This window comes from Camelus dromedarius, chromosome 15, assembly GCF_036321535.1.
Source record: "Camelus dromedarius isolate mCamDro1 chromosome 15, mCamDro1.pat, whole genome shotgun sequence".
Classification (NCBI taxonomy): domain Eukaryota; kingdom Metazoa; phylum Chordata; class Mammalia; order Artiodactyla; family Camelidae; genus Camelus; species Camelus dromedarius.
In genome coordinates this window covers 13,701,673-13,719,119 of record NC_087450.1, presented here as the reverse complement: position 1 = coordinate 13,719,119, position 17,447 = coordinate 13,701,673, and the positions used below count along the sequence as shown (strand labels likewise).

The 17,447-nt window shown below is 35.5% G+C and overlaps 1 long non-coding RNA gene across 1 annotated transcript in view; it reads left to right on the top strand.

Annotated features, from left to right (window-relative positions):
• Positions 1–17,447, top strand: part of LOC105088911 (uncharacterized) — a 49,611-nt gene that overhangs the window by 11,500 nt on the left and 20,664 nt on the right. The window contains exon 3 of the long non-coding RNA XR_010384164.1: positions 14,225–14,350. This is a non-coding gene — a long non-coding RNA (uncharacterized LOC105088911). The remainder of the gene's footprint in view (positions 1–14,224; positions 14,351–17,447) is intronic.

The following is a 17,447-nucleotide window of genomic DNA, read 5'->3' as shown; positions in this document are numbered from 1 at the left end:
AATAAAAGACATTGTATGCCTTTTGTTAAGTATATGTGGCATTTATCAAAAACAAGTGTTTGGCTTTTCAGAATAAGAATCATGTATAAAAATCAGAAATAGCCCTGTTAACTCTTTTTTAAAACTTTTTAAGTTGAAGTATTGTTGATTTACAATGTGTATTAGTTTCAGGTATACAGCAAAGTGATCAGTTTCATATATATATATATATATATACACACACATATATAAATATACACACACACACACTCACATACACATACATACATTATATATATATTCTTTTTCAGATTCTTTTCCATTTTAGGTTATTATAAGATATTGAATATATTTCCATGTGCTATACAGTAGGCCCTTGTTGTTTATTTTATATCTAGTACTATGTATATGTTAGTCCCAAACTCCTTATTTATTACCCCCCTTTCCCCTTTAGTAACCATAGTTTATTTTCTATGTCTGTGAGTCTGTTTCTGGTTTGTAAATAAGTTCATTTGTATCATTTTTTTTCTAGATTCCACATATGAGTGATATCATATGATATTCTTCTCTCTCTGTCTGATTTACTTCACTTAGTCTGATAGTCTCTAGATCCATCCATGTTGCTGCAAATGACATTATTTCATTCTTTTTATGGCTGAGTAATATTCCATTGTGTATATATATATATACACACCACATCTTCTTTATCCACTCATTTGTCAATAGACATTTAAGTTGCTTCCATGTCTTGGCTATTGTAAATAGTGCTGCTATGAACATTGGGGTGCATGTGTCTTTTTGAATTCTAGTTTTCTCCAGATATATGCCCAGGAGTGGGATTGCTGGATCATAACGGTAACTCTATTTTTAGTTTTCTAAGGAACCTCCATACTGTTCTCTATAGTGGCTGCACCAATTTACATTCCCACCAACAGTGTAGGAAGGTTCTCTTTTCTCCACACCCTCTCCTCCCTGTTAACTCTTTAGATATTATGTTCAAACTTTCCTTGTGTATTTAATAAAAAAGGAAGATACAAACTGCTTATGAATTGGCCTGCCAGCTGGCATACACTTTTTTTTGTTGTTGTTTTTATTAGGATTTAGAAAATATTAAGTATTTAATTTGATGAAATAAGATGAAGATTGATGACAGCTTAAATAAATATTTCATTATATGCTTTATGAAATACATTTTAACTTAGTGATTCACATTGAGTTTTAAACAAATGAAGTAAGTTTTTCATCAAAAGTCATATATGGTCATATATAGTTACAAGCTTGTTCTGCTTCTTTAGTTTGAACATGCTTTTCTTTCCATCTATTGACTTGTCTTAAGGATAAGTATTAGGAGTAGCCTAAAAGAATTGTTTATATTTTAAAAGCTGCTTATAGCCCTGAATATTTTTCACTAATGCTTTCTTTGCTTTCCCCTCATGGGACTCCTCCTAAAAAAATGATGCATCCTCTGACTATAGTTGAGGAATAGAAGAGGCAAAGACATTAAATTAAAATTGTCATTATTCCCCTAGACTCACACTATGTTAGATATATTCCAACAGGAAAAAAATATTCCGTTTCTAACCATTAACTCTGCCCTTAACAGAAATAAGTATACAAAGTCTTAGAACATGTGTTTGGTGACTTGATTAGTAATTAACATGCTTCCCAGAGACCAACTATTTCCCATAATCCTTTTGTTTGGGTGTCTGGAGGGTTTTGCACAGTGAGGTAAATGATGACAGTTATGCCTTCCTTTTGTAAAGTGGGAGAAGGACTATTGTGAAAGGGAAGGTGGAAAAGGAAAGTCAGCATATATCTTTACTATAGGCAAGTCAATTTTTAGGACATAATTCATATGAAAATGGAAAAACCTTGGGTTAGTTTTTATACAATTACATGCCTACATCCTCCTTGGCTTTCAATTCATGCCTTTCCCTGTTGGAAGAATGCTGAAGTATTACACAGTGAAGATTCTAATTCACAGAACATACCACATTTTCTTTTCTGAAACCTTGCCCATCCCTCTGGTCCCCACTTTCCTGCACAGTTACTTATTATGCTCCTAAGGCATTTATCAAAGAGTTAAAAAGCTATGGGTGGTGGTTCTGGAAACATGGAACATCTGTCATTACCAATATTTAGAAATGCTGGATAAAATATGAGAAAAAGTCTTTAAAGATATAGCTGAGCTTGGGAGAAAAAAAGAAATCTGCAGATAACAGAAAGGAAGCAGGTTCCGAAATCTGAGAGAAAGGACTCCAGTTACTACTGCAACTGCCTGGGTTAGCAGGGGAGGTGGGGGGAGTTACCATAAGCCAGGGACTTGGATTTTAAGACATATGTAAGAATAAAAGACGTAGTCCTGGACCTAATCCAGACAGGAACTTGGAACAGAAATCTCCTTGAGAAGCTGAAACTACCAAAGGGTAGCACCCTCAGTGGAAGGATGGTATAAAAAAAAAAAAAAATCTGCTCACCAGCACAGGGAGGTGACAAGAAAAATACATATTTCTTTGCCCATGCACCGGGTAAGGAAAAATATTTTCACTGAAACACTGAAAACCCAGGCCTGCTCCTGACATTGGTGTTGGCTTTGGCTTAACACTACCTTTGTAGTCCAGGAATTCGTAAATTAAGAAGTTAACATAAAAATTGACCCCGGGCCAATGGAAAACCCTGAGACACTTAGAGGAACAACTATAAAACCACCCTGGAGGGATCCTCCTTCACCCAAGGGCACATGAGGTTCTCAGGGAATAAAACCAACCCAGGCCAAAAAAGAGTTTTATAATTAAAGAGCATAAAACGTGAAAAAGAAATCAACCATGAGCTCAGTCAGAAGACAACAAAACAAGAGGATTAGAGCTGTAAAATCCTGAAATATTAGGCTGATAATCTAGAAGAAAATATAAAATGAGTTTGCCTAAAATAATTAGCCATGATGAAGAAATCAAAACCCTAAGGTTAAGAGAAAGACCTTGTGAGGAAGCAGGTAAATATGGAAACCACCACAGAGAAATATCAGAAACGGAAGACACTGAAATTTAAAACAAATAATTTAACAGCAGATTAGACACAATTGAAGGGAACTAATTAGTTAGCAGCTAAATCTGAAGATATTATATAGAAGGCAGCAAAAAAAATACGGAAAATATAAATGAGGAGTTTAAATACAGAGAAAAGGGACATACTTATAACAGAAGAGAGTGTGGGAGAAGCAAGATTTAAAATGATAATGGCTGAGATTCCCAGGACTGATAAAATATGTAATTCCTTAGATTCCAAAATCACAGTGCATCTTGAAAAGTTTAAATAGAAGTAAATCCACATACATATAGCTACATTTAGTAACAAAGACATAAAGAAGGATTTAAGGACTCAAAGAGAAGAAATACAGATTAACCACAAAGAAACAACAATTAGAAGACTACTCACAGCAATAATATTGGCCAGAAAACAATGGAATAACATCTTCAAAGTGGTAAAGGAAATATAAAAACTAATCAAGAATTCTGTATCCAGCTAAAGCATCCTTCAAGCATAAAGATGAAACAAAGGAAGCTTCAGAACAAAAAAAAAAAAAAAAGCCCGAGAAAATTTATGCTAATAGACCATCCCTCAAAGAGCTACTAAAAGTTGTATTTCAGGAGAAGAAAACTAAACTCAGAGAAAGAAATGAGATTCAAGAAGCTAATAAAAGAAAAGGAGGATTGGGCAAAGCCTTTGTAGACCAGCATCAGTGCCAAAGGGGGGAAAAATTGGATTACACTGAAATTGAAAATGTATTCTAAAGACACTCCTTTTCTCTTCCCCACGCAGCATATTATTTAGTCTTTGTCGCTGCATCAGTTCTTTATTGACACAGTAATGTTGATGACAAACCACCTGAAGACTCATTCTTCTCATTCACAAGTCTGGTAGCTGAGCCATTGTCTGATCTGGACTGGACTGGACTCACTCATGTCTCTGCAATCAGCTGCTGATCCCAGCTGGGATCTCCCACAGGGTGAGAGTTGGCTAGCTTTTGTCTGGATAGGATAATCTCTGCTTTTCTGCACATGTCTCTTAACATCCTTCCAGTGGACTAGCTGGGACAAGTTCTCAGGCTGAGGAAGAGATGCAAAAGTGGGCAAGCTCTGTTCACAAGAGAGCAAGCAGAAATGCACAGGTGCTTTTCAAGGCCCTGCTTGTTGGTGTCTGTTAACATTCCATTGGCCTAGGTGAGTTATCTGGCTGAACCCATAGTCAGAGGCCCAGGGGAGTATGAAGTTACAAGGCAAAGGGAGACAGGAGTCCTTAATTGGTGTCATTAATAGAATACATGTTTGTGTTTATTAGTTTATGTTTATCTGTTTAATAAACTCTATATAGTTCATTTCATATTGTGAATTCAGTCATTCCCCTTCTCACAATAAAATTTCTACTCTTGTTATTTGTTATTAATAAAATACAAGAAAAAAATCAAAATAGACAAGCAAAATGAGCATAAAGGATGCTACTAATCCCCACTTATAGAGACAATCACTCTTGTATATTTTCAATCTCTCTCTCTGAATATATGTCTATACATCTAATTATATGCAATTAATTTTATAGATTAGCTATATAGATAGTTATATAAATTAGTTATATAGATAAGTACTTAAAATTATAATACAAAAATGCATTTAGACCAGTTATTCAGTCTCAAGGAAATGTCATGTTTCACAGAGTGTTATGCGAAACTCACTGGCATATGGAAAATCATTGTCTTCAGGCACCGGCTTCTTATACTCTATACAACTTTTATCTTTTGAATGAGATGCTCATGCTTCTGCAGTAGGTATAGCTTCTGGTTTTCATGTGGTCAGTGACATTGCTACATGCCCCGTGGGATGGTAAATGTTGACATTTTGTGAAAGTAATAAATTCATCATCAGTTTTCTTGAGAAATTAAAATTAAGTATTTAATTTTTATTAAACATATGCTTTCTTTTTTTTTCCCTTTGCGTTCATTTTTGTCAAAGGTCCTATTATACAATATAAAAGTGTTACCGAACAATAGCATAAATAAATAATTGAAATTATCACCATGCAATGAATGACAAAACCACTGTGACAAGCGTGTCCAGTCTATTTTCAACATACTCTATTGCAGCACTGTTCTGCCTCTATGTTCTGCACGTAGTTCACATAATTTAACCTAGAATTTCCCAGATTTCTCACTGACTGGTGGCCTAGCAGTCCTGGCACTGCTGTGTGGTATGCCAGATAGTCATCAGGGGTACCACATCTAATACTTTTCCCATCACCCCTCAAGGTCACAAAGAGTTCACTGTCTTTGCCTTATTTTATTAGTAAGTGCCCAGCATGTTGTTCTTGAAAGGGAGTTAATAGCTACCTTGCCTCTGAAAAGGGTTGGAACATAGAGACACAGATTATTGCTGGTTATATTTCAACTTTAATCATGAGTTACAGTGACAATTCTGTGTGCTGCACATATATCTCACACACTAGAGATGGCAGGAGCTGAATTACAACGTGGAGGTTTACCAAACTCATTGCAGCATATTGTAATGCAGTTATTAATCATAGTGTGTGGTTTAAAAAATGACAATCTACCAAAAGGGATGAAAGTTGGACCGCAGTAAACCTGAAGCATTGTTGCCCTAATTATAAAGCTGTAGTAATTAAGAAGATACGTTGTGGACACATGGATAAACAAATAGACCATTGGCAGAATAGAGTGACAAGAAACTCATCAACAGATATGGAAACCTGATATATGATAGAACTATAGGGAAAGAGTAAATGATACTGGGAGATTGGGTTATCTATATGGAAAAAAATATAAGTAGACCTTTACCTTACACCAGTCATAAAAATCAATTCAGAATGGACCTAAAGGTGAAGGGTAAATGTTTAAAATATTTAGAAAAACATGGGTAGAAGAGCTTTATGACTTTTGGGGTGGGGAAGGATTCCTTAAATGAGCCACACACAAAAAGAAACTATTAGGAAACAAAATTGATAAACTTGATTACATTAAAATTGATGACTTTTGTTCCTAAAAAGACACGATAAAGAGAGTAAAAAGACAAGCTACAAAGTCAATCAAAATATCTGCAACTCAAGTAACAAAAGTTTAGGATCCAGAATATGCAAAGAAGTCCTATTCTACCATCAACTTTCAACTAGAAAAAAACAACACGATAGAAAAATGCACAAAAAGACATGACAAGACATTTAATAGGACAAAAACTTGAATTATCAATCAGTACACAGAAAGATTATTCAAAAAGAGGGACATGCAACACAAAACCATACTAAGATATTTTATCACAGCTAACAGATTGGCACAAAATTAAAATGTCAGAAACCATCAAGTGTCGATGAAGATGTGGAGCAGCTAGAACTCTCATTCACTGTTATTGAGACTGTACATTGTACAAGTTTGGAAATGGTTTGATGTTTTCTGTTAAATATGCACAAAAATTACCACTCAGTGATTCAGTTCTTGTGGGTATACATCCTAGAGGGACTTTTGCACATGTGTACGAAAGACAAGTGGGAAATTATCTAAAAGCATTGTTTTTAGTAGCAAACAAAAACACCTGGAAGCTTATAGATTGGAGATAAATTATGGCGTGGCATCGAGGTCCAGGGTTCAATCGCCAGTACCAATACTTCCTCTAAGAATAAATAAATAAACCTAATTATCTTTTCCCTCAAAAAAAAAAAGATGGTTGAATATAAAACATACTACTGAGTGAAAAAAAAAAACAAGTCTCCAAGAAATAAATAACAGTTTAATTTCATTTATGTAAATATATACGTTTTCAAAAACAGCAAATATCAAACAGTATTTCTGTGGATACCAACATGTATAGAAATAGCATAAAAGCATGCCTGTAAATGATAACACCACTTTCAGAATAATAGATACCCATGGAGAGAGAGGGAAGGAAATGGATTTGGGAAGAAATTAAACAGTTTCAAGCATGATATTGCTTTATTTCTTTTTTAAAAAATTTGAAACATTTATGGGAACAGAGGATGAAGCTGGTGGGTGGTGTATGGTACTTACTGTATTATTTTCTTTTTTTCTATGCAATCAATTGGTATACATAATAAAAAAGTTTTTTCAAAGGCAAAAAAAAATTGCAAAAGATAAAAGCACTGACCTGTTGGGGGAGGGTATAGCTCAAGTGGTAGAGTGCATGTTTGGCATGCATGAGGTCCTGGGTTCAATCCCCAGCACCTCCTCCAAAAATAAATTAAAAAACCTAATTACCTCCCCCAACTAAAACAAAAATGCACAAGCTAAAAAAGCACTGACCTACTTCCTCCTTCGATGGGAGCTGACTTCTATACATCTGTCTCCTTTGCTCAGCTGGCCCCCAAGGCCTAACACCAAACATGACTGTGGGCTGGGAGGCTTCTTTTGGGTTTCCACCTCCCTTCAGACTAAGGTACCCAGGGAGACAGGAGGCTGGACCGAATCTGACCCACCTTGATGTTCCTTGCTCTGTAACGTCCCTGAAGGTAGCTGATAGGACTTTGGGGCCAGAGGGATGGACAGTGGGTCCCTCACACACTCCCCTAGCTGGCTTTCCACCATGCTTCTCACACTGTACCTAGCACAAAGAAAGCATCCAAGATGTGTTTATTGAATCGACCTGAGCTATTGTCCAAACTTCAGTCAGCTGCTGGTAGGACATGAAAATAGCTCCATGGTGAAGTGGTGTTTGCTAACATCTGTCGCATTCCCTACTTCTGCCAGAACTCTAGCCAACGTTCTCCGGGGAGCCTGCCCCATTTGCAGAAGGCTGACAGCAGGTATTCAGAATTTTTAGGATTTGGGCTTAATTTCAGATAAGCAGAACAATCTGGGCTCTATGCCAATGAGAAACGGATTCTGCTGTCTTTTCCTGCCTTTTTAACGTTTCAAATTCTTATACCATCCACCCATAAAAAACTTTCTTCTTTAGGAAGTAATCTGAGAGACTGGCAAAAGCACCATCTCAGAGTTTTCTATTTTTATCCCATGTGTGATCAATGGGAACCTACTGTGATAGAAATGGAGGATTATGAATTGATAAGGCCAAACTACTGACATTTGCTTTTGTTCCTGGGCAAGCTAATGAAGGAAAATGTTCCTAAGGTCTAGAAGTATAATGGACATTTTGTGGGTCAGCCTTTCTACAGATGTACCCAATGATTTCTGTGTCTATTTTCAGAGAGGAAAAAAATACTCTGAACATTCAAATTGGCTGGACTTGGGAAAAGTTTTCATGGAATGATTTTTTAGAAACATTGAGATACAAGATAATACCAGCCCTTTCTTCTCTAAATTATTGATCTGTGAATTTAATATCTATTTTCTGCTATCCTCTTATAATCAAAACCTATGTGTTCTCCAATGTGATAACACTACTAATAATTTTTTTAAAGTCTCATTGCAAAAATTGCATCACTCTAATAATAAGCCACTTTTATTTTCTATGTTCTTTCTTTCCAGTCTTGCTCCATACCAAGGTATTCTTTTTGCATAGTGGAATCACGGCATATAGATTTATAACCTGCTGTTTCGTTTAGGTGTGATGTGACTTAAAAATAAAATGGCACACGAGTCTCATGACTTTATAATCATGCTGATAATACATTATCACACATGCATTCACATGAAGACAGATAACATTCTGTGTATTTTTAAGTATCTGTATGCACCTTATTGTATGTAAATGTCACCTCCATTTTTAAAAAATTTGAATTTTTTAAAGTTGGCTCTTTCAAACTAGCAGTGTTTCAAACAAAAGAAAGAAGGAGTTTATCTAGGGCTTAAAACTGAACAAAGTTGAGGTACCTGTAAGAGTCAGATCATAGAGCTAGAAAGTAGAATAGTGGTTACCTGGATCTGGGAGTAGGGGATGACTGGGGAGTTACTGTATAATGAAAGTTTCATTTGCAGAAGATGAAAAAGTTCTGGAGATGGATGGTAGTGATGGTTGCATAATAATGTGAATGTACTTAATGCCACTGACCTTAAAAATTCTTAAAATGGTAAATTTTACATTATGTGTATTTTACCACAATAAAAAATATTTTAAAGAAACTAAACAGTTAATTCCTATGTAATAACGTTTAGTCCCTCAAATTTGTTTTGAAATGTGACAATATGTAAATAATAAATGCTTTAATGTTAAAATGCATTGAGTTTCAGAAACAAGGAATAAAGGAGTTTTGCCTTAAAAGGAAGTTAAAATTAATAGGTGTGGTTTATAGATTCATGGGAAATGAAGAAGACTTTGAAATTGTGGGAGACCCAGAACTGATAATAGTAAACTTGTTCAAAGTCTGTCTCTCTTTTTTTTTTTTTTTTTTTTAGGATCATGGGTGCTATCTATCTATCTATCTATCTATCTATTTATTTATTTATTTATTTATTTATTTATTTATTTATTTTAATTGAAGTATAGTCAGTTACAATGTGTCAATTTCTGGTGTACAGCATAATGTCCCAGTCATGCATAAATATACACACATTCATTTTCATATTCTTTTTGATTAAAGGTTATTACAAGATGTTGAATATAGTTCCCTGTGCTATACAGAAGAAATTTGTTTTTTTAATCTATTTTTATATAGTGGTTAACAATTGCAAATCTCAAATTCCCAAATTTATCCCCTCCACTCCTTTTTCCCAGTAACCATAAGATTGTTTACTATGTCTGTGAGTCTGTTTCTTTTGTAGTTGAGTTCATTTGTGTCCTCTTTTCTCTTTTCTTTCTTTTTTTTTTTTTTTTTTTTTTTGGATTCCACATATGAAGGATATCATATGGCATTTTTCTTTCTCTTCCTGGTTTACTTCACTCTTCACTTAAAATAATGATCTCCAGGTACATTCATGTTGCTGCAAATGGCATTATTTTATTCTTTTTTGTGGCTGAGTAGTATTCCATTGTATAAATATACCACAGCTTCTTTATCTCGTCATCTGTTGATGGACAGTTAGATGGTTTCCATTTCTTGGCTATTGTAAATAGTGCTTCTAGGAACATTGAGGTGCATGTATCTTTTCAAATTATTAGACTTCCCTCCGGATATATGCCCAGAAGTGGGATTGCCGGATCACATGGTGAGTCTATTTTTAGTTTTTTGAGGAATCTCCATAATGTTTTCCGGAATAGCTGCACTAAAACTACATTCCCACCAGCAATGTAGAAGGGTTCCCTGAAGTCTGGGAGGGTTATTTCTCCAGCTTCATTCTTTTTCTTCAGTATTGCTTTGGCAATTCTGGGTCTTTTACAATTCCATATAAATTTTAGGATCCAAATGTGTGGGTCCTTGCCCACCAGTTGAGAAAGAATTCTCAGCAGAAGCAGAGGGATAAAGTGAAAGGCTGCTTTATTGCTCCAAAGAGGAAAAGGAAAGAAAGTGCTCAAACTGGGAGCTGTCAGCCTAGAGAGCCAGATGAAAGCTCCAGCTCCCTATCAGGCCATGGGGTCTTTTACTGAAAGGCTTGGTCATCACTATCTTCTTTCTGTTAGTGCCAATTACCTTCTATTACAAGCTCTTTCCTCCCGTGGATCTCAGCCCTAAAACAAACTTCAGCAGGAAAGAAAAGAAAGAGATACTGGGATATGTCCTTGGGATTAATGCTGCAGTTGTGGAACATAAAACATCTTGTTGTATGGCCATATCCTTGGAATCAAGGTGCCAGTTGCGGGACAGAAAACATCCTGTTTTTCAGCAGCCTGGCATTTTCTTCCCCTTGTTGATAACCAGCGGTCAGTAAGCCAGACTAATCACCTCTCTCAGTCAGGTGAGAACTCTTCCTGGTGGTAGACTCTGGTATCTTCACATGGCAGAAGTGGGTCCTGAGCTCCATGCAGTCTTTCTCTTTTTGTAAACTTTCTCTTTTTTAAATTTAATTTTTTAAAATTATCCTGTCCAACTTTTTTATTTTTTTAATTTTTATTTATTTTTTATTTATTCATCTTTGTGGGGGTAATTAGGTTATTCATTTTCAGGGCAGAAGTCATTAGGCTGTTCAGTTTTTTAATGGAGGTATTGGGGATTGAACCCAGGACCTCAGGCATGCTAGGCATGCATTCAACTACTGAGCTCTACCCTTGCCCCCTGTGCAGTGTCTTTTATAAGGGCACTAATCCCATTCATGAGGCATCGGCCATTATGACCTAATCACTTCCCAGAGTCCTCACTTCCAAATACCATCACACTGGAAGTTAGGATTTCAACCTATGAATTTTGGGAGGACACAAACAATCAATCTGGAGCAAAGTCTCACACTTAGTAAATGACAGACATGAAAACCCAGGCAATTTTTACTAAACAAAAAAATGATTAAGATTTTTGTTGAAATTACTGTACATAAAATTTTGTGTTTCCTTTTTTCACTTAACATTATATCATATGTTCATATGTCTTTACCTAGTTATTAAAATTCTTCATAAATATATTTTAAATGTCTTCAGGGTATTCTGACTTATGGCTGCATCATAGTTTGCTTAATCATTCTTTTCTTGTTAGATGCTTAGACCATTTCCAATTTTTGTTATCAGTAATTTGGTGATCTTTGAATATAAAGATTTTGTCTGTATTTCAAATTATTATTTAAGAGAGAGTTCTAGAAGTAGGATTACTAGGTAAAGATTGTAAATATTTTTAAGATTCTTGGTTTATGTTGCTAAATTGCTTTCAAAAAGGTATTACAAATTTATACTTACAAGAGAAATCTGTTACCATCACTGAGTAAGAATAAAACCTAACAGTCATTAAGTTCTTAGTTTTTACCAAATACTGAACTAATTACCTAATATGTATTAACTCAACATTAAAATTTTTCATATTACCAGTGAAAAAAGGTTGTCTCTTGTTTTAATTTCATTTGTTTAATTGCTAGTGATATTGAACTCTATATTATTTTAAGCCATTTTAAACTATTATTCATAAATTATTAGTTACATATTTTTCTGTTGTGAGTTATTGTCCTTATTGGTTTATATGAGCTCTTTATATATTAGTATATTAACCATTTGTCATATTTTCTATAGCTGTTTTACAGTTGTTTCTTATTTTTTAATTTTCTTTATGGATTTTACATCTCTATGTTGTTAAATCTAGTGAGTTTCACTTTGTGATTCATTCTTGCTTTTTAAAACACTTAGTTGTATTAACAGCTCAATAATAAGAAAGATACGCCTTACATGACTATAATACTGACTGCGTTTACTATATTTCAAGCTTTTGCAGGAGGAAAAACCAAACCAAATTCTTGTGCAAATATGTTACTTAACTTTACATTCTTTGCATAACTGTTATTTTGAAGCTTAAAAAAGTTCTTTCTCAACAACCTATATTTCTGTCCATATGGAACTGACTAACTATATGGAAAAAACAAAATAAAATGAAAAGCTATGGAGTCCTTAAAAATCACACCATATACCTGTATTTGATGACACATAGAGATGTTAGTGGCATTACTGGGGACGGAAGAAGAACATAACGCATCAAATAAAAAGCACGCCACTCATGTAAAATTAAACATATATTTGCATAGAAAAGTGTCTGGAGAGATTTTCCCAAAATTCTGTCGATGTTTATTTCTAGCTCATGAGACTTCCGGGGATTTTTATTATTTTCTTTGTGCTTTTCCGATTTGTTTCAGTATTTTACAATGAGCATGTATCACTTTTACCAAAATGACCAGCTTATTTTTAAAAGCATGAATAAAACTTTTCTCATATACAAAGGAACAATAATATTTGCCTGTGGTTTTTTTCTAATCTTTAATTAAATGTTCACACCCATGAATAACATTTCCTTAGCATTTGAGCAATTTCCAAAGATATATATATTTCTACATATGCATTGAACATACACATTTATCAATAAATATATTTTCCAAGAAATTTGAGACTTCTAAATACTGGATAAAAATTCCTAGTGAAAAGAACTCTTAGGTGAGCTTTTCTCCTAATCTGCAGACCTTCCTACTGCATAACTTTCTGGGTGATGTCATACAAGCCTCTTCCTGCATCTGGGACTGTTTCCAGTGGCTACATGTGGGAGCTTCCCGTTTTTGTTCTAAGTGAGTGATGTTTACTGGAAATGGAGGTCCACTAACAAGATCTCAGTTCAGATAGCTTTGTGGGGACAGGAAAGAATGATTGTGAGATGGATTTGGCCAAAAACTTTTACTTTCTCCCTTATCATTATCTTGTTTTGATAGGTTGACTAAGTTTTGTTTTGAAATTACCTCTTGTGAAAAACCTAAGAGGAACGATATGAGCTATCTTCCTCCTCCTCTCCTTACCGAGACTCCTAACTCAGACCGTTCTTCCCTGTCTCTCCATACATCCCCGCACTCTCACATCAGCTACAAAGAGTAGGTGGAGCCAACCAAGAACCCGTAGACAGGATAGCTGGGTATTTTACTGCTCTGTGCTCTTAGATCTGGAAGGGACTTACAACAATATTTAGATGCGAACAAAAGAGGCAAAGGGATTTTTTCAAGATTGTACAAGTGATTAGTAGCAGAACAAAGTGGAGAACCTAGGGTTTATATCTCTTTGTTTAAGGCCTTGGTTAAAATCCATAAACATTGTTAACATTCTTCGCAATTGTGTATAAGGGCAACTAAAATGGTTTCACATAAAAGAATGCCATATAACAAAAGTTGAATATATTGAGGTTTTTTTAAAATATTAAAGATCAACTATGTAAAATTAAAGGAAAAAAAGTACCTAAATATACTGAATTCTTCCATAGTTGCAGGTCCCCTTGATTGTAATTTTGTAGCATCAGAACTATCTACAGATTTTTGTTTAAAAAAATTCAAGATGAAAAATTCTCAAGACCAAATTAATTGAATATTTAAAGACTAATATATACCACGTTGCACTTAAGGAGGTAGGGAGTTTGCCGCAGATTCAAACAAGGGTGTGATGTTGCAACTTCGAAAGGTCAGGAATCTCTCATCAAGTATCTATCCTACCACCAAATTGCCATTCCCAGTTCTGGAATAGCGTTGGGACACAGACATGAGCAGCAGAAAAGTAAAGCTCCCAACAAGATCAAGTTATTCTAAAACTACAAGGTTATTTTATGGCTGACATTTTAGTAAAGTTTGATGAGTAACATCAAGTAAAGGATAAGATATGCAGCTCGAGACCACCATCACTGGAGGATGTAAAGAAAACAGAACTTTTCCATTTTCTTTTGTTTCTGACTTTCATGGCAGGGACATTTCTTCTCCCCATGGAATGAGTAAGGTGAAGAGGAATAGAAAACCGGTATGAACGTTGGTAAGGGAAGATGGGAGCCCAAGATGGATGATGGTATGTGAGAAGGCCCGGAGCTGCTCCAAGTGAGTTCAGACCCTCAGCTTAGAGGAATAACATCTTAGGGTCCAGAGGAAAACTTATTATGGGATCACCAAACAATTGATTTGGGGGAAGATCACTAAGAATGGGAGAGAGAGCAGAAGACTGGCGACAATGGGTTACCCCAATTTTCAGAAAGAGAAAGAAGGCAGAACCAGAAAAATTATAGACAGTTGTCTGTAACTTCAGTCTCAGGCAAAACTCTAGAATGGGTTACTAGAGGAACAATTTCAGGTCCTAAGTGAAGAAGTAATGTTTGACTCAGGATGAGTTCACTAAGAACAAGCCAATGCTGATTATCTCCTTCCCTCTTTGACAGGGTTACCCCCACCCCACCCCAGAAGCTCTGGGAAAGCTTCACCATTGGTTAGACATTTAATGAGGTTTTTCATGATGTTCTTTTGGACAAGATGGGAAAATATGAACTGAACTCTGGCATGCTTGATGAGTTAGTGACCAGCTGATTCTATGCACAAGGTGCTGACTAACACACTGATATCAAACTCTCAGGAAGCCTATAATGATGAGTCGTAGGGTTGTGTCCTTCATCGTCCCCTCATAAATGCTTTCAGAATAAGTATACAGAAAGTGTGCTCATTAAATTTATGGGTAACCTGAAGGTAATTTGGAGGTCTAATGAATACTTGGAAAACAGAATCACAATCAGTGAGTTGAATCTAAAAAGATGCAATTTAAAAGTTATTAATGTGAGATCTAAGGAAACTAACTGTACCATTAAAACTGGGTTATACTTGCTTTAGCAGAAGCTGAGAGCCTTAGCTCAATTTGAGTCAGAAGTGTAATGTGGTTGGCCAAAAAAAACAAGATTTTAGGCTGTATCTAATGGTATGGTGGTAAAATGTTTAACAACTGGCTCTCTGGAGGAAAAAGATACCTTGATTTATAATACTTGCCAATTTCTGTAGTGTAAATACTCCCTCCATGGCCAATTTCCAGCTGCCACCATGATGTCAGTGAACACAGTTTGGAAAAGATTTCCACAATTTCCGCCACACACACACACAGTCAATGTAAGTAACCTCAAGAGAAGAGATAATAGTAATATTAGGAAGTGATGAGTTTTAAGCATTTATTACCTTTGTATTTTATATAATATATGTAATTGTAAGTTTATGTAATTTAACTTTTAATTATGACTGCATTTAACAATTGGCTCACAGAATTCTTGAAAATTTTCAACACTCAGCTCTTGGAATTTTGTGCATCCAGGCTCCAACCCGTGATAACAAAAATGTGGCAACTGGAACAAGGGAGGCAAGAGCCCTGTTGTTCCCTGCAATTGTCAGGCCACACCCAGATCGCTTCAGTTCAGAGCTTGTAACTTACAAGTGAAACTGTTCTCAGATCAGGACAGAGCAGCCAAGATGACAGGGAACCAAAGTCCTGGGTGTGGAACAGTGGACAGAATTAGGGCTGGAGTTGGAAAGACTTGTCTGTGGGGTTTGGGCCAGAGGGACAGGTGAATGCTGGTTTTCAAATATTTGAGGGACTATGGCGTGAGTAAGGGCTAGACCTATAATCTATGGGTAGAAGAAAGATACAGGAAGACAGATTTCTGCTCAGGATGAGAAAGAACTTTCAAAGCTGTTATAAGTGGAACAAGCTGGTGGGTAATCCTGCAGAATGTGGGCAACAACATTGAGGGACAACAAAGAGGTGGTTCAAGCCTCAGAAAGGAATAGGGGCTCCTCCGAGTCTATGATTTCCTGCATTTTGATCCACTGTAGGTACATGCAAAGAGGCAACCTCTACTCCTGGCTTTGCTTGGCTCTTCTTAGAAGGGTAATTCAGTGGACTTTTAAAAAACCTGTTTTTGTTATGGAAAATTTCAAAAATTAAAAAGTAGAAAGAATAATGTAATGAATACATCACCAAGTTTCTATAATTATGAATTTGTATCTAATCTTATATCCTCTATACCCCTACCCTGGATTGTTGTGAAACAAATTAATGGCTTCATATCATTGCATCTATAAAGACTTCAGAATGTATCTCTAAAATATAAGGACTCCCTGAACATTTACCCACCATACTTTCTTCACACTAAAGAAATTAATATTGATTCCCTAACATCATCTAATATCCAGTCAGTGTTTAAATGTTCCCAGTTATCTCATCAATTTTTTATTTGAATTTGCTCAAATCAGGATCTATCTAAGGTCCACACGTTGCAATTGATTGATGTATTTCTTAAGTTTCTTTTAATCTATGGGTTTACCTTTCATTATTTTTCGCCCTGGCAACTTATTTGCTGAGTCATCCGTCTTGTAGAATTTCCCAGTTTGGATTTTTCTGACTATGTGATTATGGTGTGTTTAACCTGTTCCTCTGTCCTCTGTATTTCCTGTGATCAGATCCATGTTTGATTTTGGGGGTCAGGAATACTTCATGGGTGGTATTGTGTATTTCTCATTAGGAAGCAAACAATGTCTGGCTCTCTTTTTACTGTGTCAGCAGCCATTGATTAAGTATCTAGGTCCATTAATTCATTAGAAGTTGCAAATGGAGATATTCTATCATTCTTTCCCCATTTATTAGCTGAAATACTTCTATAAAGAGAAAAATTCTCTCATCAACTGTTGGTACCCTGAAATACAGATTATACAGGAAATGTAAGATAAATGCTTGATTATTCACTAATTTTCAAAATAATGAATTGGTTCCCTAGCATCTGCCAAAGTTGACTAGTGAGGTGTTTGATTTTTTGTTTTAAGTATCATTAGGAACTGATGCATTTTTAAATATATTTCAATTTATTATTATTATTATTATTATTATTATTATTATTATTTTATTCTTCTTATTCTTCTCCTCCTCCTCCTCCCCCTCCCCCTCCCCCTCCTCCTCCTCCTCCTCCTTCTTCTTCTTCACTTATGCCATCTTTGGCCAGTGGGAATTTATTCAGATTGGCTCCCAAGTCTTTTTAACATGATCCTAGTAATTTTCTTGATTTCTAGTATAAGAAACTTCCTTATATTCTGGTCTCAGCTCATGTTATTTTCTGCCTCGGATCTGGAATCAGTCATTACTCCAAAGATCCTGATTCCTTTTCATGGGCAT